The sequence below is a fragment of the Macaca mulatta genome, chromosome X (assembly GCF_049350105.2).
Source record: "Macaca mulatta isolate MMU2019108-1 chromosome X, T2T-MMU8v2.0, whole genome shotgun sequence".
In the NCBI taxonomy this organism is placed as follows: Eukaryota; Metazoa; Chordata; class Mammalia; order Primates; family Cercopithecidae; genus Macaca; species Macaca mulatta.
Window position 1 is genome coordinate 82,259,056 of NC_133426.1, and position 24,233 is coordinate 82,283,288.

The window sequence follows — 24,233 nt, forward strand, 5'->3', positions numbered from 1 at the left end:
TTTGTTTCGTTTTTGGTTTTTTGCTTCGGATTGTCTTGGCTATATGGGCTTGTTTTTGTTCCCTATGAAATATAAAGGAGTTTTTTTTTTTTAATTCTTTGAAGAATGTCAATGGTAGTTTGATGGGAATAGCATGGAATCTATAAATTACTTTGAGCAGTATGGTCATTTTAAAGATATTGATTCGTTCTATCCATGAGGATAGAATGTTTTTCCATTTGTGTGTCCTTATTTCCTTGAGCAGTGGTTTGTAGTTCTCCTTGAAGAAGTCCTTCACATCCTTTGTTAGATGTATTCCTAGATATTTCATCCTCTTTGTAGCAATTGTGAATGAGAGTTCATTTGTGATTTGGCTTTCTGCTTTTCTATTTTTGGTGTATAGGAATGCTTGTGATTTTTGCACATTGGTTTTGTGTGCTGAGACTTTGCTGAAGTTGTTTACCAGCTTATGGAGTTTTGAAGCTGGGCCAATGCAGTTTTCTAAATATACAGTCATGTCACCTGCAAACAGAGACACTTTGACTTCCTCTTTTCCTATTTGAATACTTTTTATTTTTTGTTCCCTTGCCTGATTGCCCTGACCAGAACTTCCAATAATATGTTTAAAAAAAAAAAATACAAAAAGTAGTGAGAGGGAATATCCTAGTCTTGTGCCAGTTTTCAAAGGGAATGTTTCCAGCTTTTGCCCATTCAGTATGATACTGGCTGTGAGTTTGTCATAAACAGTTCTTATCATTTTGAAATATGTTCCATCAATATCTAGTTTATCAAGAATTTTTTCATAAAGAGATGTTGAATTTTATCGAGGGGTCTTTTCTGCATCTATTTAAATAATCATGTGATTTTTTTTCATTATTTCTGTTTATGTAATGGATTACTTTTATTGATTTGCATATTTTTAACCAGCCTTGTATTCCAAGAATGAAGCCACCTTGATTGTGGTGGATAAACTTTTTGATGTTCTGCTGGATTTGGTTTGCCAGTATTTTATTGAGGATTTCTGCATCAGTGTTCATCAGGGATATTGGCCTGATGTTTTCTTTTTTTCTTGTGTTTGTTCCAGGTTTTGGTATCAGCATGATGCTGACCTCATAAAATGAGTCAGTGAGGAGTCCCTCTTTTTCTATTATTTGGAATAGTTTCAGAAGAAATGGTACCAGCTTCTTTTTGTACCCCTGGTAATATTCAATTGCGAATTTGTCTGGTCCTCGGCTTTTTTGGTTGGTAGGCTATTAATTACTGCCTTATTTTCAGAACTTGTTATTGGTCTATTCAAGGATTTGACTTCTTCCTGGTTTAGTCTTGGGTGGGTGTATATTTCCAGGAATACATCCGTTTCCTCTAGATTTTCTAGTTTATTTGAGTGTGTATTTATGGGAGATCAGTGGTGATATCTGCTTTATCATTTTTTATTGTGCCTATCTGATTCTTCTCTCCTTTCTTCTTTATTACTCCAACTAGTAGTCTATCTAATTTTAATTTTTTAAAACAAAAACAGTTCCTGGATTCATTAATTTTTTGGAGGGTTTTTCATGTCTCTCTATCCTTTAGTTCTGCTCTGATCTAGTTATTTCTCGTCTTCTGCTAGCTTTTGGATTAGTTTGCTTTTGCCTCTCTAGCTCTTTTAATTGTGATATTAGGAGGTCGATTTGAGATCTTTCTAGTTTCCTGATGTAGGCATTTAGTGCTATACATTTCCCTCTTAACAGTGGTTTACCAGAGATTCTGGTACATTGTCTCTTGCTTCTTATTGGTTTCAAAGGACTTCTTGATTTTTGCCTTAATTTCATTATTTACCAAGGAGTCATTCAGGAGCAGGTGGTTCAATTTCCATGTAGTCATGTAGTTTTGAGTGAGTGTCTTAATGTTGAGTTCTAATTTGATTGCACTGTGGTCTGGGAGAGTCTTTGTTATGATTTCAGTTATTTTGCATTTGCTGAGGAGTGGTTTACTTCCAATTATGTGGTCAATTTTAGAATAAGTTCCCTGTGGCACTGAGAAGAATGTATATTCTGTTGATTTGGAGTGGAGGCTTCTGTAGATGTCTATAAGGTCCACTTGATTCAGAACTGAGTTCAAGTACTGAATATCCTTGTTATTTTTCTGTCTCGTTGATCTGTCTAATATTGACAGTGGGATGTGAGTCTCCCAGTATTATTGTGTGGGAGTCTAAGTCTCTTTGTAGGTCTGTAAGAACTTGTTTTGTAAATCTGGGTGTTCCTGTATTGAGTGCATAAATATTTAGGATACTTAGCTGTTCTTATTGAATTGATCATTTTATGATTACGTAATGCCCTTCTTTCTCTCTCTCTCTTTTTTTTTTTTTTTTTTTTTTGCTATTTATTGGTTTAAAGTCTGTTTTGTCAGAGACTAGGATTGCAACCTCTGCTTTTTTTTTTCTTTCTTTCCATTTGCTTGGTAAAATTTCCTCCATTTCTTTATTTTGAGCCTATGTGCGTCTTTGCATGTGAGATGGGTCTCCCGAATACAGCACACCCATGGGTCTTGACTCTTTGTCCAATTTACCAGTCTGTTGTGTTTTTTTTTTTAATTGGAGGTTTCAGTCCATTTACCTTTAAGGTTAGTCTTGGTATATGTGAATTTGATCCTGTCATAATTATTCTATCTGTTTATTTTGCTCACTGGTTGATACAGTTTTTGCATAGTGTCATTGGTCTTTATATTTTGGTGTGTTTTTGCAGTGACTAGTACTGGTTGTTTCTTTCCATATTTAGTGCTTCTTTCAGGAGCTCTTACAAGGCAGGCCTGGTGGTGATGAAGTCTCTCAGCCTTTGCTTATCTGAAAAGGATTTTATTTCTCATTCACTTATGAAGCTTAGTTTGGCCAGATATGAAATACTGGATTTAAAATTCTTTTCTTTAAGACTGTTGAATATTGGTCTCCACTCTCTTCTGTGTTGTAGGGTTTCTGCTGAGAGTTATGCTGTTAGGACCTGACCTTTTTCTCTGGCTGCCCTTAACATTTTTTTCCTTATTTCAACCATAGAGAATCTGATGGTTATGTGTCTTGGGGTTGACCTTCTCATGGAGTATCTTAGTGGTGTTCTTTGTAGTTTCTGAATTTGAATATTGACCTGTTTTGCTAGGTTAGGGAGGTACTCCCGGAATATATCCTGAAGTCTGTTTTCCAACTTGGTTACATTCTCCTCATCTCTTTCAGGTAGTCCAATCAATCATAGGTTTCATCTTTCTTATGTAGTCTCATATTTCCCAGAGATTTTGTTCATTCCTTTTCATTTTTTTTTTCTCTAATCTTTCTTGCCTGCCTTGTTTCAGCAAGATGGTCTTCGAACTCTGATATTCTTCCTTCTGCTTGTTTGATTCAAATATTGATACTTTTGTATATTTCACGAAGTTCTCATGCTGTGTTTTTCAGCTCCATCAGGTCATATATGTTCTTCTCTAAACTGGTTACTCTAGTTAGCAGCTCCTTTAACCTTTTATTAAGGTTCTTAGCTTATTTTCATTGGGTTACAACATGCTCATTTAGGTCAGCAGAGTTTTTTATTACTCACCTTCTGAATCCTACTTCTGTCAATTCATCCATCTCATCCTCCATCCAGTTCTGCACCCTTGCTGGACAGGTGTTGCAATCATTTGGAAGAGAAGAGGCACTCTGGACTTTTGGGTTTTCAGCATTTTTTTTACTGATTCTTTTTCATCTTTGTGAATTCATCTCATTTCAATTTTGAGGCTACTGACCCTTGGATGATGTTTTTGTTGGAACTTTTTGTTGCTGTTGGTGCTGTTATTGTTGCTTTCTGTTTGTTTGTTTGTTTGTTTGTCTGTCTTTCAGTGGTCAGATCCCTCCTCTTTGGGGCTGTTGTGGTTTGCTGGGAGTTCACTTCAGGCACTATTCATCTGGTTCACTCCTGTGCCTGCTGCTGTTACTCAAGGAAGCTGTAGAACAGCAAAGATGGGTTCCTGCTCTTTCCTCTCACGTCTCTGACCTCAAGGAGCACCCACCTGATGTCACTAGGAATGCTCCTGTATAGGATGTCTGACGATCTCTGTTGGAGGGTCTCACTTAGTTGGATGCCACAGGGAATAGGAACCATTTAAGAAAGCACTTTGGCACTCCCTTGGTGGAGGGTGCGTACTGCACTAGGGGAAACCCACTCATCTGGGCTTTCCAGATTCATCAGAAGTAGCAGGAGGAAAGACTAAGTCTGCTGGTCCACAGAGACTACAGCCACCCAACCCCCAAAAGCCCAGACCCAAGGAAATCAGATTTCTGTCCCTGAGCATTTGGCAGGAGTTGTTGGAGTTCCTGCTGGGAGGCCCTGCCCAGTGAGGAGGGACACGTCAGCTTCAGGCCTGAAGAGGCACTCTGGCCACAGACTGTCACAGTCAGTGTGTTGGGCTGTGGGGAATACCTCTTGGGACCAATCCTTCCAGCCTCCCTGGCTCCAGCAGGGGAAAAGCGTGGCCTGTAGCTATAGATATGGCTGTCATCCTTTCTCCATCCTGGGAACTTAGTGTTTCAGGAAGGTAGCAGTCCTAGTGTTGGCTACTGCTCCTCTCCCAAGGAGCTCAGATGGCTTAGACAGCAAGCAGTCACAGCTGTGGTAATGGCCGCCCCTCCACCCAGGAACTTGGCAGGCTTAAGCAGATTCTAGTTTAGTGGCTGTTGAGAATCTGCATGAGTCTGTGGTTTGAATCCCAGGCTCTGGTGGTATGGGCTTGAGTGGGATCTTTCTATCCATAGGTTGGACAGTTCTGTGAAAAAAGCATGTTTTCCCAGGCTGGGTAGCATGCTCACTCACCGCTTCCCTTGACTGGGGGATGTGGGCTTCCCTGGCCCATGTGGCTCTCGGGTGAGCCACCATACCATACTACTCTTCCTTCTTCTTCTTGGGTCATGCCAACCACCTAGTCAGTCTTGATGACAGAACTGGACACCTTAGTTGCCAGTGCAGGATTCACAGAGTGTTTTGGTTCTTTTCAATGGAAGCCTCTGATCGTCACTGCTTCTTTCAGCCATCTTGGCCCCACCCCTTAGTGCCATGTTTCTTATATAGCCTGCAGGATCATGAGGCAAATAAATCTGTCTTTATAGATTACACAGACTCAGGTATTCCTCTATAGCAACACAAACAGACTAATATAACATATATATTTTGTATTTTTGCTTTTATATGATAATTTTCCAAAGGGAAATTTGTGACTCAAAAAGAATTTGTGATTAAGGGCTTCCCAGCCAAGATGGTAGACAGGAGGGAGCACTAGCATGCATCTCCCACTTGGATGATCAGAATAGTTTGTGGAGGTTCACACTTTGACCTTTTGTTCCATAAACCACCAACGTAACATTCCAGGAAAACCAAAAGACTTCACAGATCCTTTGAAAGAAGCAGTACTCCACTGCAAATTTCATAATACGGTGAAAAACTGACTTCCCAAAGTGTAAGAGGGGAAGAACCTTCCTCCAAACACACAACCCCGCTGGGGAATCTGAAAATCGAGATAACAGGAGAAGGCTTTAACCTTACCTGGAGCTGTAATGGATTTAGGAAAAAATGCAAAATATAGAAGTAGAAGCGGAGGTGGGAAGAGCCTTGTACGCATTTCCATTCTCCAGCTTGAGCCCAGGGAAACCATTCCTGACTATATTTCAGAGGGTCCTATGGGGAAGGCAGCCAGCAAAATTGCAGAACAGTAACATGGTAAAGTAAGCTTACAACTGAATTTTGTAATAGTTCTGAGTGGGCATGAACTTCCTTAAACAGAATCTGGGGGTGGGGGGTGGACATGAATGGCAGCAAATATGAGAGCAGGCATGGGATGTACAGCATTGTGAGCAGAGAGAGAGGGATGTGGCCTGAAAGCCATGCTTGCTTTATCATTGGGGATGTTTATGGCCTGGGGCAGATCTGAGTTCTGTGCACAGGCTGCCTGGATTTAAACTTGGTGCTGTTAGTGGGGCACTGCTGAAGTGAAACTGGCCTCACCAACTGCATGGAATGAGTGAGGCCTTTCACTACCAGCTATCCTCAACTGCCCTGGCAAACTCTACTGCACAGCAGAGGCAACCATACTCCCTTCTGGATAATAATCCCATTGGCCTGAGAACCATTCTTCTCTATTTCTCCCAGTGTCCATGGCAAGCCCTGCCCAAGGAGAGTTTGAGCTCAGACCCACCTAACCCTGTGCCAACCTGATGGTATTTCTCTACCTGCCCTGGTAGCCTAACACAAAAGACATAAACACTTGGAACCTTATGGCCCCACATATCACCTGAGAAATTAGAATACTTTCACTGAACAACTTACAGCAAACTTATATCCCACTACTACTACCCCAGCAGATGATCTCTTGATAACATTACCTTCTAACTGAGGGCCAACCAACTTGGGCCATTAGAGCAACTCTTGGCAGAATAACACTATTCACAGGAGAGAGAAAACAACAGTTAACAACGCTTTCTGCAACACCCTGGCTAACCAGAGGTCCTGAATCTGTCCAAATGACAACTTCACTGCTAGCATAACCAGTATTTGAGGAACACATCTCACTAAACCTATCTACAGCCAAGGAATCTCAGAGTAGACATCCCTCCTCTGCTACTTCCACCAGAGCAGGTGCTGGTACTCATGGCTGGAAGACCTGAAGACTGGTCACATCAACGGACTCTTTGCAGACATTCCCCAGCACCAGCCCACGGCTTGGTAGCCTTGCTGGGTGGCTAGACTCAGAAGAGCTATAACAATCACTGCAGTCTGGCTCTCAGGAAGCCTTATTTTTAAGGGAAATAGAAGACCACCACATCAGAGGATCATTTTAGGGGACAAAATAATCTGAACAACAGGCTTGAAGTTCCAGATTTTTCTGCTGCTGAGAAGTTTCTCACAGCAGAGACACAACTGCAGTGCTGGGCACAGTAGGGAAAGTCTGCACCTCTACCCCAACAGGCAGGCTGCCTCTGTGCTCATGAAGGACCTTGGAGAAGGGGTCCTTGTTTCCCCCTAGCACTCTACCACAGAAATAGCAGGGGCTTTTTTTCACAGGAATGCACTGTGGAGGCACCTATAGACAGTGTTTCTGGAAAACTCTGGGATGAGCGCATCCACCCTCATCAAGTCTGTGACCTTGGCCAATAATTGGGCCTTACATATACTCACTTGCCTTAGCCACAACTGATGCCTACCCAGGGATACATCCGTTTTTGGCCTGAAGCCTAAGTTATCAACTCAGTTAGTCAAATACCAGGGAAAATTAAATAAATAAATAAATAAATAAATAAATAAAGTATACACCATGAGAGAATGAAACAAGCTTCAAAATATCCCAGCCATTTCAACACCATAGGAGACAGTGAACTCACCCACACACCAACAGCGTAACTACTACAACCAGTATTGAGGAAAGATAGCGCACAAAGACTCCCTAAAACTAAGGAACTCAGAAAAAATAAATTAAAAAAACACAGTCCAATCAAAAATGAATTCGAGAGCAATCTGAAGAAAAAGTCTACACAAAAAAGAAGAAACTAGAAAAGTAATTTTGGTAATATGACAAAACAGGGTTCTATAGCACCTTAAAAGATCACACTAGCTCCCCAGAAATGGATACAAAGCAAGAAGAAGTCTCTGAGTTACCAGACAAAAAATTAAAAAGGTTGATTATTAAGCTTCTCAAGAAGATATCAGAGAAAGGAGAAAACCAAATTAAAGAAGTTAAAAAATTAAGAACATGGATTAATATTGTTATGCATGTGTTTGATCCTTTTGTTATGATGCTAGCTGGTTATTTTGGTCATTAGTTGATGCAGTTTCTTCATAGTGTTGATGATCTTTACAATTTGGTATGTTTTTGCAGTGGCTGGTACCGGCTTTTCCTTTCCATATTTAGTGCTTTCTTCAGGAGCTCCTGCGGGCAGGCCTGGAAGTGACAACATCTCTCAGCATTTGCTTCTCTTTAAAGGATTTTCTTCTTCCTTCAATTATGAAGCTCAGTTTGGCTGAATATGAATTTCTGGGTTGAAAATTCTTTTCTTTAAGAATGTTGAATTTTGATCCCACTCTCTTCTGGCTTGTAGGGCATCTGCAGAGAGATCTGCTTTTTACCTGATGGACTTCCCTTTGTGGGTAATCCGACCTTTCTGTCTGGCTGCCCTTTTTTCCTTCATTTCAACCTTGGTGAATCTGATGATTATGTGTCTTGGGGTTAGTCTTCTCGAGGAATCTATTTGTGGTGTTCGCTGTATTTCCTGAATTTGAATGTTGACCTGTCTGGCAAGGTTGGTGACATTCTCCTGGATAATATCCTGAAGAGTGTTTTCCAACTTGGTTCCATTCTGCCTGTCACTTTCAGGTACACCAGTCAAATGTAGGTTTGGTCTTTTCACATAGTCCCATATTTCTTGGATGCTTTGTTTGTTTATTTTCATTCTTTTTTTTTTTCTCTAATCATGTCTTCATGCTTTATTTCATTAAGTTGATCTTCAATCTCTGATGTCCTTTTTTCCACCTGATTGATTCGGCTATTGATACTTGTGTATACTTGATGAAGTTCTCATGTTGTGTTTTTCAGCTCCATCAGGTCATTTATGTTCTCTAAACTGGTTGTTTTAGTTAGCAATTTTTCTAACCTTCTTTCAAAGTTCATAGCTTTCTTTCAGTAGGTTAGAACATGCTCCTTGAGCTCAGAGGAGTTTGTTATTACCCAACTTCTGAAGCCTCCTTTTGCCAATTCATCAAACTCATTCTCTGTCCAGTTTTGTTCCCTTGCTGACAAGGAGTTGTGATCCTTTGGAGGAGAAGAGCCATTCTAATTTTTGGAATTTTCAGCCTTTTTGCACTGTTTTTTTCTTTTCTCATCTTTGTGGATTTATCTACCTATGGTTTTTTATATTGGTGACCTTCAGATGGGGCTTTTGTGTGGATGTCCTTTTTGTTGATGTTGATGCTATTCCTTCCTGTTTGTTAGTTTTTCTTCTAACAGTCAGACTCCTCTGCTGCAGGTCTGCTGAAGTTTGCTGGAGGTCCACTCCAGACTCTGTTTGCCTGGGTATCACCACCAGAGGCTGCAGATTGGCAAAGATTGCTACCTATTCTTTTCTCTGGAAGCTTTGTCCCAGAGGGTCACCTGCCAGATGCCAGCCGGAGTTGTCCTGTATGAGGTGTCTGTCAACCCCTGCTGAGAGGTATCTCCCAGTCAGTAGGCATGGGGTCCAGGAACCCACTTGAGGAGGCAGTCTGTCCCTTAGCAGAGCTTGAGTGCTCTGCTGAGAGATCTGCTGCTCTCATCAGAGTTGGCAGGCAGGAATGTTTAAGGATGCTGAAGCTGCGCCCACGGCTGCCCCTTCCCCCAGGTACTCTGTCCCAGAGAGTTGGGAGTTTTAGCTATAAGTCCCTGACTCAAGCTGCTGCCTTTCTTTCAGAGATGCCCTGCCTGGAGAGGAGGGACCTTGAAAGGCAGTGTGGCTTCAGCAGCTTTGCCAAACTGTGATGGGCTCTGCCCAGTTCAAACTTCCCAGAAGCTTTGTTTACACTGTGAGGGGAAAACCACCTACTCAAGCCTCAGTAATGGCAGATGCCCCTCTCCCCACCAAGCTTGAGTGTCCCAGGTTGACTTCAGACTGCTCTGCTGGCAACAAGAATTTCACTCCTGTGGATCTTAGCTTGCTGGGCTTTGTTTGGGTGGGATCCACTGACCTAGACCAAGTGGCTCTCTGGCTTCAGCCCCCTTTCCAGGGGAGTGAATGGTTCTGTCTCGCTGACATTCCAGGTGCCACTGGGGTATGAAGAAAAACTCCTGCAGCTAGCTCAGTGTCTGGCAAATTGGCCACCCAGTTTTGTGCTTGAAACCCAGGGACCTGGTGATGTAGGCACCTGAGGGAATCTCCTGGACTTTGGGTTGTGAAGTATGTGGGAAAAGTGTAGTATTTGTGCTGGAATGTACAGTTCCTCACAGCACAGTCCCTCACACCTTCCCTTGACTAGGGGAGGGAGTTTCCCAACCCCTTGTGCTTCCTGAGTGAGGCAACGCCCCACCCTGCTTCAGTGAGCCAATTTCTTAATACTGAGTCAATCTCTCTCTCTTCCTTTCCCTCTTTACCTCCCTTTTTTCTTCTCTCCCTCCATTCCTCCTTTTCTTTTTCTCTCTACCCCCCTGCTTGCTCTCCTCTCTCTCTCTCTGGGTCAGTCTCTTTGTTCTGTTTTTCTGGAGAGCCCTGACTGGTACGAATACTGAAAGAGAGAAACTCTGTCTAAATTGTATACTTACCAAAAATATTTCCTTCAAAAAATGAAGGCGAAACATTTTTTTAGACCTTAAAAGGTAAAAGAATTCTTCATCAGCAGATGTACATTACAAAAATGTTAAAAGAAGTTTCTTAAGCAGAAGGAAACTGATACCAGGGAAAAATATATCTACACCAAGGAATGATGGATCTCATAAATGAGCTGATTAGGTAAACATATAAGGTAATTTAAATTAAATCAATTTAAATATTTATTAACTGTAGTTTCTGATCTCTGCCAGAAGATATAGAGATGAGGAATGAGCGTTAATTTTATCTGTGTAACAAAAATGCTAGACGATATAGAAATTAGCAACTTTTATTGAACCTATTCGAGAACTTATATCAAATGCAGACATCTAAAAACCTGGAGAGAGGTGTCTGCAGGGAACAAAACAGGATAATTTTTTACTAAAAATAGATACCACTGAAAACCATATAAGATATAGGAAGGTTAAATATTTTGTTAGAAATATTTAGCCAACTGCTAAACGCTGATTGTGGGCTAGCATGAGAAAATAAAGCCTGTTTTCAGGCATAAGTGGTTTTCCATAACTTTTTAGGCCTCTTCTCCAGGAATCCCATTCAGAAGACTGAGGAAGATACTAAGAAAACTCTTTCATTTCTTGCTGGAGGAAAAGAACAATAGCCACTGCAAAAATCCACCCAGACTAATATATCTTTACTATCTGTACTAAAGAAAATACCTTATCTGCACAGGAGTACACTGGGAAAATTTCATTGCACCTGTGTAAGAAGAATGGAGATAATTGGGTCATGTATGGTGGCTCATGCCTGTAATCCCAGCACTTTGGGAGGCCAAGGTGGATGGATCATCTGAGGTCGGGAGTTCGAGACCAGCCTGACCAACATGGAGAAACCCCATCTCTACTGAAAATACAAAATTAGCTGGACATGGTGGTGCATGCCTGTAATCCCAGCTATTCAGGAGGCTGAGACAGGGGAATTGCTTGAACCGGGAGGCAGAGGTTGCAGTGAGCTGAGATTGCCCCATTGCACTCCAGCCTGGGCAACAAGAGTGTAACTCCATCTCAAAAAAGATAAATAAATAAAATAAACAATGAAAATAAGAATAGAGATCATCTCCAAATCTGCACCCATACTCATCTCCCTGGAAGCTTCTCCATTTGGAGGAGGGATAGTAATACTTGTGAAGAACACACCTTAAAACGAAAGTTCAAAATACTTGCTTAAGACTGAGGTTTTAAAAGAACATCAGAGAATGGCCACTTTTCTTCCTCTACCTAATCAGGCTGACAAACCTTGAATAAATATTATAGTGGAATACAGCTGGAGAAATGGCAAGAGACTAGCTCTCTATGGGAAGCAAAACAAAAGAAAAATCCAAAGCCAAGTAGAGAAACAAAAACAAGGTATCACTAGAGGATTTTGAAATCTCTCATGCCCATGACAACAACAAACTGAAACTCTGATAACCATAGCAACAAATTCCAACTCTGGTAACCATAGCAACCATAGCAACTAGGCAAATTTCAATCCTAGTCCAACTCCTGATTAGATCAACACAAACCCCCACATTAAAGGCACAGCAGAAGGAAAATCATGCTAATCTTGAAGTACATTTTTAAAATGAAATTATATGTACTATCTTATAAATGGTGACCTTTCAACAACAACAAAATTATGTTGCATGCCAAAAAACATGAAATAAACACAATCTGAAGAGACAAAGAATCTTTCTAAAGCAGACTCAGATATCACATGGCTGTTGAAACTATCATTAAAACATTTTAAACAACTGCAATTAACATGTATAATCACTGGTTCTCAAAAGCAGGTAATTTTGCCCACAGAAAATATTTGGCAACATCTAGACACATTTATCTTTGCCTTAACGGGAGATGTGTTACTAGCATCTAGTGGGTAGAGGCCAAGGATGAGGCTAAACATCCTACAAGGTGCAGGACAGCATTTTATTTATTCATTCTTACAGTTTTCATTTTTTGCTGAAAGTACAGGTATAATCTTGCTTGTCATCTACTTTTACCATTAGAGCATTTAACACAGGAGTTCCAAACTTTGGCATAATTGATATTTTCAGGCAGATAATTCTGTTGTAAAAATAAAATGGATATGTTAATATGACTGTAGTAATCATTTCATGATGTATATGTATATCGAAACAACACCTTAAATTTATACAATAAAAAGGAAAGAATAATATGACAATGCCAGAAATAAAATTCACAGTAGGAAAGTCTTGGGGGAGGGTTGTGATGTACATCCAGTGAGTAGCTAGTGGTCCCAGGTGCTGCTGGTTTGTGTGCTCTGAGGGAGAGTCTGAGCCACATGCTGCTGCCAGAGGAGCCCCTCAGGCCAGTGTAAGCATTAATAATGTCTCTCATCTTTGAGTGAATCTACCATGGCTTCAGAATTGTGATCTAGTTTCTAAGACTCTACAAGAAATATAGAAAATTTGTATTCTTGGGTTTGGACAACGCAGGCAAAACCACTCTTTTTCACATGCTCAAAGGTGACAGATTGGGACAACACATTCCAACACTACATCTGACATGACAAGGGCTAACAATTGCTGGAATGACTTTTACAACTTTTAATCTTGGTGGGCACGAGCAAGCACGTCGGTTTGGAAAAATTATTTCCCAGCAATTAATGGGATTTTCCTTCTGGTGGATTGTGTGGATCATTCTTGCCTTGTGGAATTCAAATTTGAACTTAAAGCTTTAATGACTGATGAAACAGTATACAATGTGCCAATTCGTATTTTGGGAAACAAAATTGACAGAACAGATGAACTCAAGGAAGAAAAACTCTGTGAGATATCTAGGCTTTATAGACAGACCACAGGCAAGGAGAATGTGACCCTGAAGAATTTGAATGCTTGCCCCATAGAAGTGCCTGTGTGCAGTGTGCTCAAGAGGCAAGATTATGGCGAATGTTTCCACTGGTTCTCCCAGTATATTGACTGACGTTGGGGCACTGAAAATAAAAGAGTTTTGCTTCTCTGGACTGATCCTAATCACAGCTTCCTCATGAAATTTTCTACTAGAACAAGGAAAGCTCTCCAACCATGTCTGCTATTGAGAGGCCATGAGTATCTGTCCAGTCTCTCATTGCCCACTGGTGACATGTGCTCTTTTCCACACTGTGGAAAGGTGATGTTGCCCCATGTGCTGGTACAGGTTTGTATCCTGGGACTTGGAAGTGGTCAGAATTTGCTGGGTAAAGCTGTGTGCCATCATAGGGCACCTGAAAAGAAAAACACATCTCGCCACTATGGTCGATTTCAAAAGAAACTGATTCTATTTTTTAAAGAAAATGTTGTTAATATAATTGGTATCCCTCCTAACTTTTCAATTTCATAATTTACTTGGTCCAAAGTGTTCTATTATTTTTTAAACTAATGAATAATATTTAGATACTTCGTAAAATTATGAACAGATACATATTGGAGGTCAGAGCTCATTTGGAACTTAGCGCTGCTGAGTTAGCAGGTTGCGGTGAGAAGCTCCCCTGAGCTCACCTGTCTATATAACTGCCTTGTAGTAGGTGGCATTACCTTGTGCACAGAGAACCAGAAAAGGGGCAAAACCCTGGCCTTGCAGTTGTCGCAGGCTTCAACTGTAGCAAACTAGAGTCATTCATTATCAAGAAATGTGTAGCAGATTATTCACTGTGGAGTAGTTAATTATAGAGGGTGTTATTGGTGTTATTATTTTTACTTATAAAGTTACAGACTTCAGCCAGTCTGCTTTTGTATAATACTTTCACGAGATTTTATTCCTCTCTATAGTACTTTGCTTTTCCATTTTCAGTTATAAAAAGTGAATTTCACCTGATAAAAGAGTTAAGAACATCTCTCATGTTGTCACATACTCCAGGTGTGTCTCGGTAACATTTACACAGATTTTAGGATAAATTTTTTAATAGGAAGACACAGGACAAAGTTAAGAGCTCAAGGGCTCTCAATTCTATGAGTTGAGACTTAAAAATCTGGTATTGTAGCACTTGTTTGGATCTAGAAAAAATTTTAGTTAGTGGGCTTTAAAACTTCCATTTGCAGAATTTGGTCTCTATTGGGCTGTTCCTGAGCTCTATTCTCTTTAGATATCTATGTTTTGATGTTTAATGACAAGGTTAATATATATAGATTTTGGGGGTTTGTTTGTTTGTTTTTGTATGAAATTGGCTTTTTTCTTTACAGAAATAAGCTGGGGAAAACACTAACCAAAAAACTTTCTGCATAGCTGTTTTCTTGGAGACGGCATCACCTATAGGCAGTAAAGACTCATTGTAAAAGCATGAGCATCCCTACTAGAGTAATGAGGATTAATTTTATAGCATTCAATTTTCTTAGTACCAAGTGTGAAATTGGATTTTTATAATCTTAACCTATATTCTAATCTTGCAGTAAAATATGAGATGATAGTATCTTCTAGGAAAAGATAGAATATAGGAGATGAAATGCTGGAAAGATATCTTTATTCTAATGTGAGGGTAGAAAAAGTATGATCAACATGTTACTGGGGTGAGAGAGTAATGTTCTTTAGTTGGAGTTCTCATTCTTAGTCTTCAGTACCTATTTGTTGGGAAATAATACTTCTTTTCACTACCAGGTGCCAAATGCAGAGACCCAGTGAAGTGCATCCCTGGGAAGTGCATACATTTTATTTATTAGCAAGCATAGCTGTATTAATAAAAAAAATCTTTGGTTTGCAAAGGGGTAAAGCCATAGGTAAACAAATTTAGCTAACAGTAAATGAAGTAGGTAGTTAACTTGCATATTTTATTTCATTTGGTTAAAGATTACCATACTTCTCTATTCAGAGACATGAGAAGTAGGATTGCTTCAGTGTTAGTTTCCTTATTTTTGTTTTTTTATTTGTCCCTAATCACTTTGTTGCAAGCTATAAAACCGTGTGATCTACATAGGGCAGCTCTTTGTGAAAGTGGTTTATTCCCTTGGAGAAAGAGGGGATTGAAAATCAGTTAGAGCGCATCTATAATGAGATAGCTGAAAAAAGCTGCTGTGAGAAGCTCAGCTCCAAACACAGAATCAGCACCTTGTACGGGAACTCCCGTGAATTGAGACTTTCCATTCTGTTTTATTAGATTGAATATGTGTCCTATTTCAGAAAAAGCGAAACAGTTATTTACAAAAGAAAGTTAATCTGCATCCCAACCATCTTTAAAAAAGTTAAAACAAATAAAAAACCCCACAATAACAGAAACTAGATTGTTTTCATTGGGCTCATCAGTAGACATACTACAGCTGAGAAAAACATAAATAATCTTGAAGTTGAGTCAATAGAAATTCCCAAACTGTAGTGCTGAGAGAAAAGAGTAAGAAAATAGTATGGAACATGCAAGTGCAGTGGGATAATAACAAATGGTCTAATGTACATGTCATTGGAATCCTAGGAGGAGAAGAAAGACAAAAGAACAGAGAAAATACTTGAAAAAAAAAATGGCTGATAATTTTCCAAAATAACTACCAAATACTACAAATTGAAGAATTTCAGAAAACATCAAGCAGGATAAATGCAATACAAACAAAACAAAAACATATTACACACACACACACAAACACACACAGCTGTAGGCATATTCACACTGCTAAAAACTACAAGCAAGGAGAAAATTTTGCAGTCAGCCAGGGATAGGGGCACATTGTTTACAGAGGAAGAAGGATAAGAATCATAGCAGACTTCTCTTTAGAAACCACAAAAACAAGAATACATCTTTTAAGTGTTGACATACAAATATTATGAACTTAGTATTCTATTCCCAGTGAAAATGTCCTTCAGCAGTCTTCCAATGTGACCCAACTGACCTTTAAAAACCAACCTTCCAACAACAGAATACACATTCTTCATGAGTGCATATAAAACATTCACGAAAATACACCATATTCTGGGCTATAAAATAAACCTTGAAAATTTTAAAAGAATAGAAATTATGCAAAGTATGTTATCAGGATATAATATAATTAATCTAAAGTCAATAACATGGAGATTTTAAAAACCCACACATTTTGAAATTAAGCAGAACATATACGTGAAAGAGAAAGTCTCCAGAAAAATTGAAGAATATTTTCAACAAAACAAGAAGTAAAATACAATGTATCAAAATTTGTGATACGTGGCTAAACTGTAGTGCTGAAATGAAAATATATAGCATTAATGCATGTATTACAAAAGAAGAATAAGCTAAAATTAATAACCTAAACTTCCACCTTAGGAAAATATAGTAAGAAGAGAGTTTAAGTCTAAAGCAAGTAGAAGAAAGGAAATAATTTAAAAATTAAACAAAAGTCAAAAAATTAAAAATAAGAAAATGTTTTTTTTTAAAAGTTGGTTCTTTGAAGATATACAAATGCCAATAAGCATATGAAAATATGTTCACCATTACTAATCATCAGGAAACACAAATCAAAACTGCAATGAGATATCAGCTCACCTCAGTTAAGATGGCTTTTATCAAAAAGACAAAATTAATGGATGCTGGGAAGGATGTAAAGAAAAGGGAACACTCATACACTGTTTTTGGGAATGTAAATTAGTAAAGCCGCTATGGAAAACAGTATGGAGGTTTCTTGACAAACTAAAAATAGGACTACCACATGGTCCAACAACCCACTGCTGAGTATATATTTTTTAAAAAAGGAAATCAATGTATTGAAGAGTTATCTACACTCCCATTTTTATTACAGTACTATTCACAAGAGCCGAAATATGGACTTAACCTAAATGTCTATGAATGGATGAATAGATAAAGAAAATGCAATACATATATACACTGGAGTATTATTCAGCATAAAAAGAATGAAATTTTTTCTTTTGTGGCAACATGGTTGGAACTGAAGATCATTATGTTAAGTGAAATAAGCCAGGTACAGAAAAGACAAATATTGTATCTTTTCACTCATATGTCAGAGCAAAAAATAGTGGATCTCATTGAGGTACAGAGTTGACTGGTGATTATCAGAGGTTGGAAAGTGTAGGGAGCAAGGGGAATGAAGAGACGTTGGTTAATGGGTACAAAAATACAGGTAGATAGAAAGAATATGGATAGATGTGGTGGCTCACCCCTGTAATCCCAAAACTTTGGGAGGCCAAGTGGGAGGATTACTTGAAGGCAGGAGTTTAAAACCAGCCTGGGCAACATAGTGAGATCCCACCTTGACTAAGAAAAATAATAATAGCAAAAAAAGAAAAAAAAAAAAGATCTAGTGTTTGATAGTATAGTAGAGTGACTATAGTTAATAATAATATATCATATAGTTCAAAATACCTAAGAGAGAAGAATAGAAATGTTCCCAACATAAAGAAAAGATGCTTTTGAGATTATGAGTATCCCTATTACCTAGATTTGATCATTATGCATTATATGTATGTATGTATCAAAATACCACACACACCTCAAAAATATGTACAACTATTATATAACAATTTTAAGAGGGAGGAAATTTGGACAACTATATATACACACATGGTGAATACACAATGTGAAGATTAAGTCAAAACATCAGTGTGATACAAGCCTAAGAATGCCATATATTGCCAGAAACCACCAGAGGCTACAGAAGAGACAAGGAACAGATTTATACTCACCCTTCTCAGAAGGAGCAAACCTTACTGACCCCTTAATCTTGGACTTCTGACTTCCTGAACCATGAAACAATAAATTTCTGATATTTTAAGCAAAAGATGGTGGTTCTTGGAATAGCTCAATAAAGTTGATAAGCCTCTAGGCTTACTCCTTCCTACCCAGGAACCTGTGTACCATTAACATGCCATCCATGGTGCTCAGGCTGTCCATGCTAAGAGATGCCTGCAGGCCCATGCCAAGCCATCCTCACCACCCCTAGACCCCTCCCATGCTTGTCAGCACCCAAAGTCTAGCGAGGCCTGAGGTGTCAGGGGGATGGTGTCAGCGCACGATCACCTCGCCTGGTTGCAACAGTGTCTGGTATCAGCCACAACTTTGCTCCACCTTGGAGTGGGTACCAGGAGTAGGGAGAGGCCAGGGAGCAAGAGCAGGTTACTTTCAAGCCTGCAAGAAAAGGGAGCTTCCTGGGCCCCTGAGAGCACAGGAATGCCAGGGTCATGAGCCACGGCTGGGTGGCTGAGGCTGTGCCCAGGAGTGCAAGTTCCTGCTCCACCAACTTGGTAGGGGACAGGGCTCTTGCCTGTTCCCAGCTCCTGCCATCTCCATGAAGTGGAGCTCCAGCTGCCCCTACCCTACTGCAGTTTGTGTCCTCACAGTGGCCACTTAAGATGAGCCATCACCACCATCAGTTTCACTAGTGAATTCTACTAAACATTTGAGGAAGAAATAGTACCATATATATAAATCAATTCCAGAAAATGGAAAAGGAGGGTATCATTCTGAAATCGTTTTATGAAGCCAGCAGTACTCTAATACTAAAACTAGACAAACACAATACAAGATACACTACAGACTAATATCTCTTATCAGTGTAGATGTAAAGATCCTCTACAAAATATTAATAATTAATCATATAAATACTCAATTATTTCATACATATTTATTATACCTATTATGTATATTAATTTCTATGTATTCAAAAATATATAAAAATATAATAAAACAAGACCAAATAGGTTCATCTCAGGGATGCAAGATTGGTTTTACCAGTTGGAAATCAATATAATTCACTTCATTAGCAGACTAAATAAGAAAAATCATATAGTCTTATAAATGAGTAAAAATTAAATATCCTTTCAGTATAAAAATTTCAATAAACCAGAAATACAAGAGACTATCCCTAACCTAATAAAGGTTTCTAAAAAAATTTACAGCTAATGTCAAACCAAATGGAAAGAGTAAATACTATCTCCCTAAAATCAGGAAAATGTAAAGCGTATTCTCTCTCACTATGACTATTCAACATTATCTGCAAACTCCAAAGTAATTGCAGTAAGTTAAGTGAAAAGGAATAAAAATGATAGAAAAAAAAATTTGTATTTGTAAATCACGTGATTTTTAAAAATAATCCCAAATAATTATTTTGTTATTGTTGTTTCTTCTTGCTGCTTAGAGATTGGGTCTTGAACTCCTGAGTTCAAGCAACCCTCCCACCTCAGCCTCCTGCATATTTGAGACTGACTTAGAAAAACAGTAATGCTGGCATTGTATAATGAGTTTGGAAGTGTACTGTCCTCTTCAATGTTTTACAACTTAGAGAAGGATCAACATTAGTTTCTTTAAAAATGATTGCTATAATTCACCAGTAAAGACATCAGATCCTGGGCTTTTCTCTGTTTGGAGGTTTTTGATTACTGAATTAATCACCTTAGCCATTATCAAACTGTTCCAAATTTCTGTTTCTTCATGATTCAGTCTTGAAAGTAGACTGTATGTTTCTAGGAATTTATCTATTTTTGCTAGGTTACCTACTGTTTGGCATATAGTTGTTTATAGTAGTCTCTTATGAGCCTATGTATTTCTGTGATATCAGTTAAGTTGTCTCCTTTTTATTGATAGTTTTATTTGAGTCTTCTTTTTTTCTTACATTGTCTTGCTGAAGTTTTGTCAATTTTATTTTTTCAGAAAACCAACTCTTAGTTTCAGTGATGTTTTCTATTGTTTTCCTACTGTCTAATTCATTTCTGCTCTAATCTTTAGTATTTTCTTCCTTTTATTGACTTTAGGCTTAGTTTGTTCTTTCTTTTCTAGTCCCTCAAAGTGTAAAATTAGGTTTATTATTTGAGGTCTTTCTTTTTGATTAATTTAAGTGTTTATTGCTATAAAATTCCCTATTGGAACTGCTTTAGCTGAATTCAATATGTTTTGGCACATTCTGCTTTCTTTTTTTTCCCCAATATTTATTTTTAAGTTTGAGGAAACATGTAAAGGTTTGTTAAATGGTTAAATCGCTGCTGCATGGGTGTGGCATATGTATTATTTTATCACTCAGGTAATTAGTATAGTACACAATAAATAGTTATACAATCCTCACCCTCCTCTCACCGCCCCCCACCCTCAAATAGGCCCTTGTATTAATTGTTTTCTTTTTTGTGTCCACAGGTACTCAATGTTTAGCTCCCAGTTATGAGTGAAAACATGTTGTATTTGGTTTTCTGTTCCTGCTTTAACTCACTAAGGATAATGGCCTCTAGCTCTACTCATGTTGCTGCAAAGGACATAATTTCATTCTTTTTTATGGCTCTGTAGTATTCCACAGTGTATATGTATCATATATTCTTTATGCTTTCCATCACTGATGGACATCTAGATTGATTTTATGTCTTTGCTATTGTAAATAGTTCTGCAATTGATATATGTGTGCAGTTGTCTTTATGGTAGAATAATTTATATTATTTTGGTATATATCCAGTAATGGAATTGCTGGTTCAAATAGTAGTTCTGTTTTAAGTTCTTTGGGAAATCGCCAAACTGCTTGCCACAGTGGCTGTACTAATTTATGCTCCAAACAGCAATGTAAAAGCAAACCCTTTTCTCCACAACCTCACTAGCATTTGTTATTTTTTGAATTTTTATTAATAGTCATTTTGACTGTTGTTACATGCTATTTCCTTTTGGTTTTGATTTACGTTTCCTTAATGATTAGTGATTTTGTGGACTTGTTAGTAATTGTTTTCTCATATTTATTGGCTACATGTATGTCTTCTTTGAGAAGTGTCTATGTCCTTTACCAATTGTTCATAAAGTTGTTTGTTTAGGGTTGCTGATTTGTTTAAGGTTTTTATAGATTTTGGATATTAGACCTTTGTTGTATGCATAGCTTGAAAATATTTTCTTCACTTATGTAGGTTGTCTGTTCATTCTATTGAGTTTCTTTTGCTATGCAGAATCTCACTCGTCTAATTAGATTCACTTGTCAATTTTTTTTCAATTGCTTGTACAGTCTTCATCATGAAATTTTTGCTAAGGCCTATGTACAGAATGGTATTTTATGGAGATTTTACAAAAATTTTATAATTTTGGATTTTACATTTAAGTCTTGAGTTCATCTTGGGTAGATTTTTGTATATGGTGAAAGGAAAGCATCCATTTTCAATCTTCTGCATATGACAGGCCAGTTATTCGAGAAAAAAATAAATAGAATAGGAAGTTTTTTCTCCATTTCATGTTTCTGTCGGCTTTGTCAATGATCAGATGGTTCTAGGTGTGTGGCTTTACTTCTGGGTTTTTTATTCCGTTCCATTGGTCTTTGTGTCTGCTTTTGTACCAGTATCATGCTGTTTTAGTGACTGTAGCCTTGTAGTATAGTTTGAAATTGGATTGTGTGATATCTCCAGCTTTGTTCCTTTTGCTTAGGATAGTTTTGCATATTTGGGCTTCTCTATTGTTTCAAGTGAGGTTTAGAAATTTTTTTTCTAAATCTGTAAAAATGCCATTAATAGTTTGATGGGAATAGTATTGAATCTGTAAATTGTATTGAATCTGTAAATTGTTTTGGGCATTATGGCCATTATAAAAATATCAAGTCATCCCACCCATGAGCATAAAATTTCTATTTGTATCATCCTTGATTTTTTTCAGCAGTGTTTTAAAAAATCTTGTTGTACATATCTTTACCTTCCGTAGTTAGCTGTGTTGTTAGATATTTAATACTTTTTATGGATATTGCAAATGGAACTGCCTTTTTGATTTGGATCTCAACTTGGGGGTTATTGTTGTATAGAAATGCTACTGATTTTAGCCCTTCTATACACCAAAACTGACCAAGATGGGAATCAAATCAAGAACTCAACCCCTTTTACAATAGTTTCAAAACAATAAAATATTTAGAAATATACCTAACCAAGGATGTGAAAGAGCTCTACAAGGAAAACTACAAAACACTGATAAAAAAAATATAGATAACACAGAAAAATGTAAGCACATCCCATGATCATGAATGACTAGAATCAATATTTTGAGAATGACCATACTGAAAAAAGCAATCTACAAATTCATTGCAATTCCTATCAAAATACCATTATCATTCTTCATGGAATTAGAAAAAACAATTCTAAAATTTATATAGAACCAGAAAAAAAGAGCTCATATAGCCAAGGCAAGACTAAACAAAAACAGCAAATCTGGAGGCATCACATTACCTGACTTCAAACTATACTATAAGGCGATAGTCACCAAAACACCATAGTACTGGTATAAAAATAGGCGCATAGAGCAATGGAACAGAATAGATTACCTGGAAATAAATCCAAATACTTGCAGACAACTGATCTTTGACAAAGCAAACAAAAAGATAAAGTGGGGGAAAGGACATCCTATTCAACAAATGGTGCTAGGATAATTGGCAAGCCACATGTGGAAGAATGAAACTGGATCCTCATCTTTCACCTCATACAAAAATTAACTCAAGATGGATCAAAGACTGAAATCTAACCTGAAACCATAAACAATCTAGAAGATAACATTGGAAAAACCCTTCTAGACATTGACTTAGGCAAAGACTTCATGACCAAAAACCCAAAAGCAAACATAACAAAAACAAAGCTAAATAGGTGGTACTTAATTAAACGTAAAAGCTTTTGCACAGCAAAAGAAATAATCAGCAGAATAAACAGACAATCCACAGAGTGGAAGAAAATCTTCACAATCTATACATCTGACAAATTACTAATATACAGAATCTACAAAAAACTCAAACAGATCAGCAAGAAAAAAACAATTCCATCCAAAACTGGGCTAAACACATGAATAGACAACTTTCAAAAGAAGATATACAAATGGCCAAAAAGCATTAAAAAATTCTCAACATCACTAGTGATGAGGGAAATGGAAATCAAAACCATGATGTGAAACCACCTCACTTATGTAAAAATGGCGACAATCAAAAAAAAAATCAAAAAATGAAAGATGTTGGCATGGATGTGGTAAAAAGGGAACACTTCTACACTGTTGATGGGAACGTAAACTAGTACAACCAGTATGTAAAACAGTGTGGAGATTCCTTAAAGAACTGAAAGTAGAGCTACCATATTATCCAGGAATCTTACTACTGGGTGTCTACCCAGAGGAAAAAGTCATTATATGAAAAAATACTTGCGCTAGCATGTTTACAGCAGCACAATTTGCAATTACAAAAATATGACATTAGTCCTAGTTCCCATCAATCAATGAGTGGATAAAGAGAATTAGATAGATAGATAGATAGATAGATAGATAGATAGATAGATAGATAGATATAGATGTATATGAATACTACTCTGTCATAAAAAGGAATGAAATAATGGCAATCACAGCAACCTGGATGGAATTGGAGACAATTATTCTAAGTGAAGTAACACAGGAATGGAAAACTAAATACCATATGTCCCAGTCATAAGTGGGAGCTAAGCTATGAGGGTGCAAAGTCATAAGAATAATACAATGGACTTTGAGGAATTGGGTAAAAGGGTAACAGGGAGTGAGATGTAAAAGACTACACATTGGGTACAGTGTACACTGCTCAGGTGATGTGTGCACCAAAATCTCAGAAATCACCACTAAAGAACTTATTCATGTAACAAAACACCACCTGTTTTCCAAAAACCTATTTAAGTACAAATATAAAATTTTTAGAAAAGAAATGCTACTGCTTTTTTACATTGATTTTGTATCCTAAAACTTTTCTGAATTTATCAGATCTAGGAGACTTTGGGCGGCGATGTTGGGGTTTTCTAGGTATAGAATAATATGTACTATGTGAGTAGACATAGATTGACTGCCTCTCTTACTATTTGGATACTTTATTTCTTTCTCTTGCCTGATTGCTCTGGCTACGACTTCCAGTACAACGTTAAAACTTTGCTGAAGTTGTTCATTAGATCGAGGAGCTTTTGGGCAGACTATGTTGTTTTCTAGTTATAGTATCATATCGTCTACAAAGGTAGTTTCATTTCTTCTTTTTCTCTTCAGATACCTTTTATTACTTTCTCTTGCCTGATTTCTTTGGCTAGGACTTCCAGTACTATGTTTAATAGGA

At 37.9% G+C, this 24,233-nt stretch overlaps 1 pseudogene across 1 annotated transcript; it reads left to right on the forward strand.

The window, feature by feature from the left end:
- Positions 1-12,640: 12,640 nt before the first annotated feature.
- Positions 12,641-18,774, forward strand: LOC144338766 (small COPII coat GTPase SAR1A pseudogene; annotated as a pseudogene). Its single transcript, XR_013413138.1, has one exon. The product of XR_013413138.1 is annotated as a small COPII coat GTPase SAR1A pseudogene (transcript).
- Positions 18,775-24,233: the final 5,459 nt, after the last annotated feature.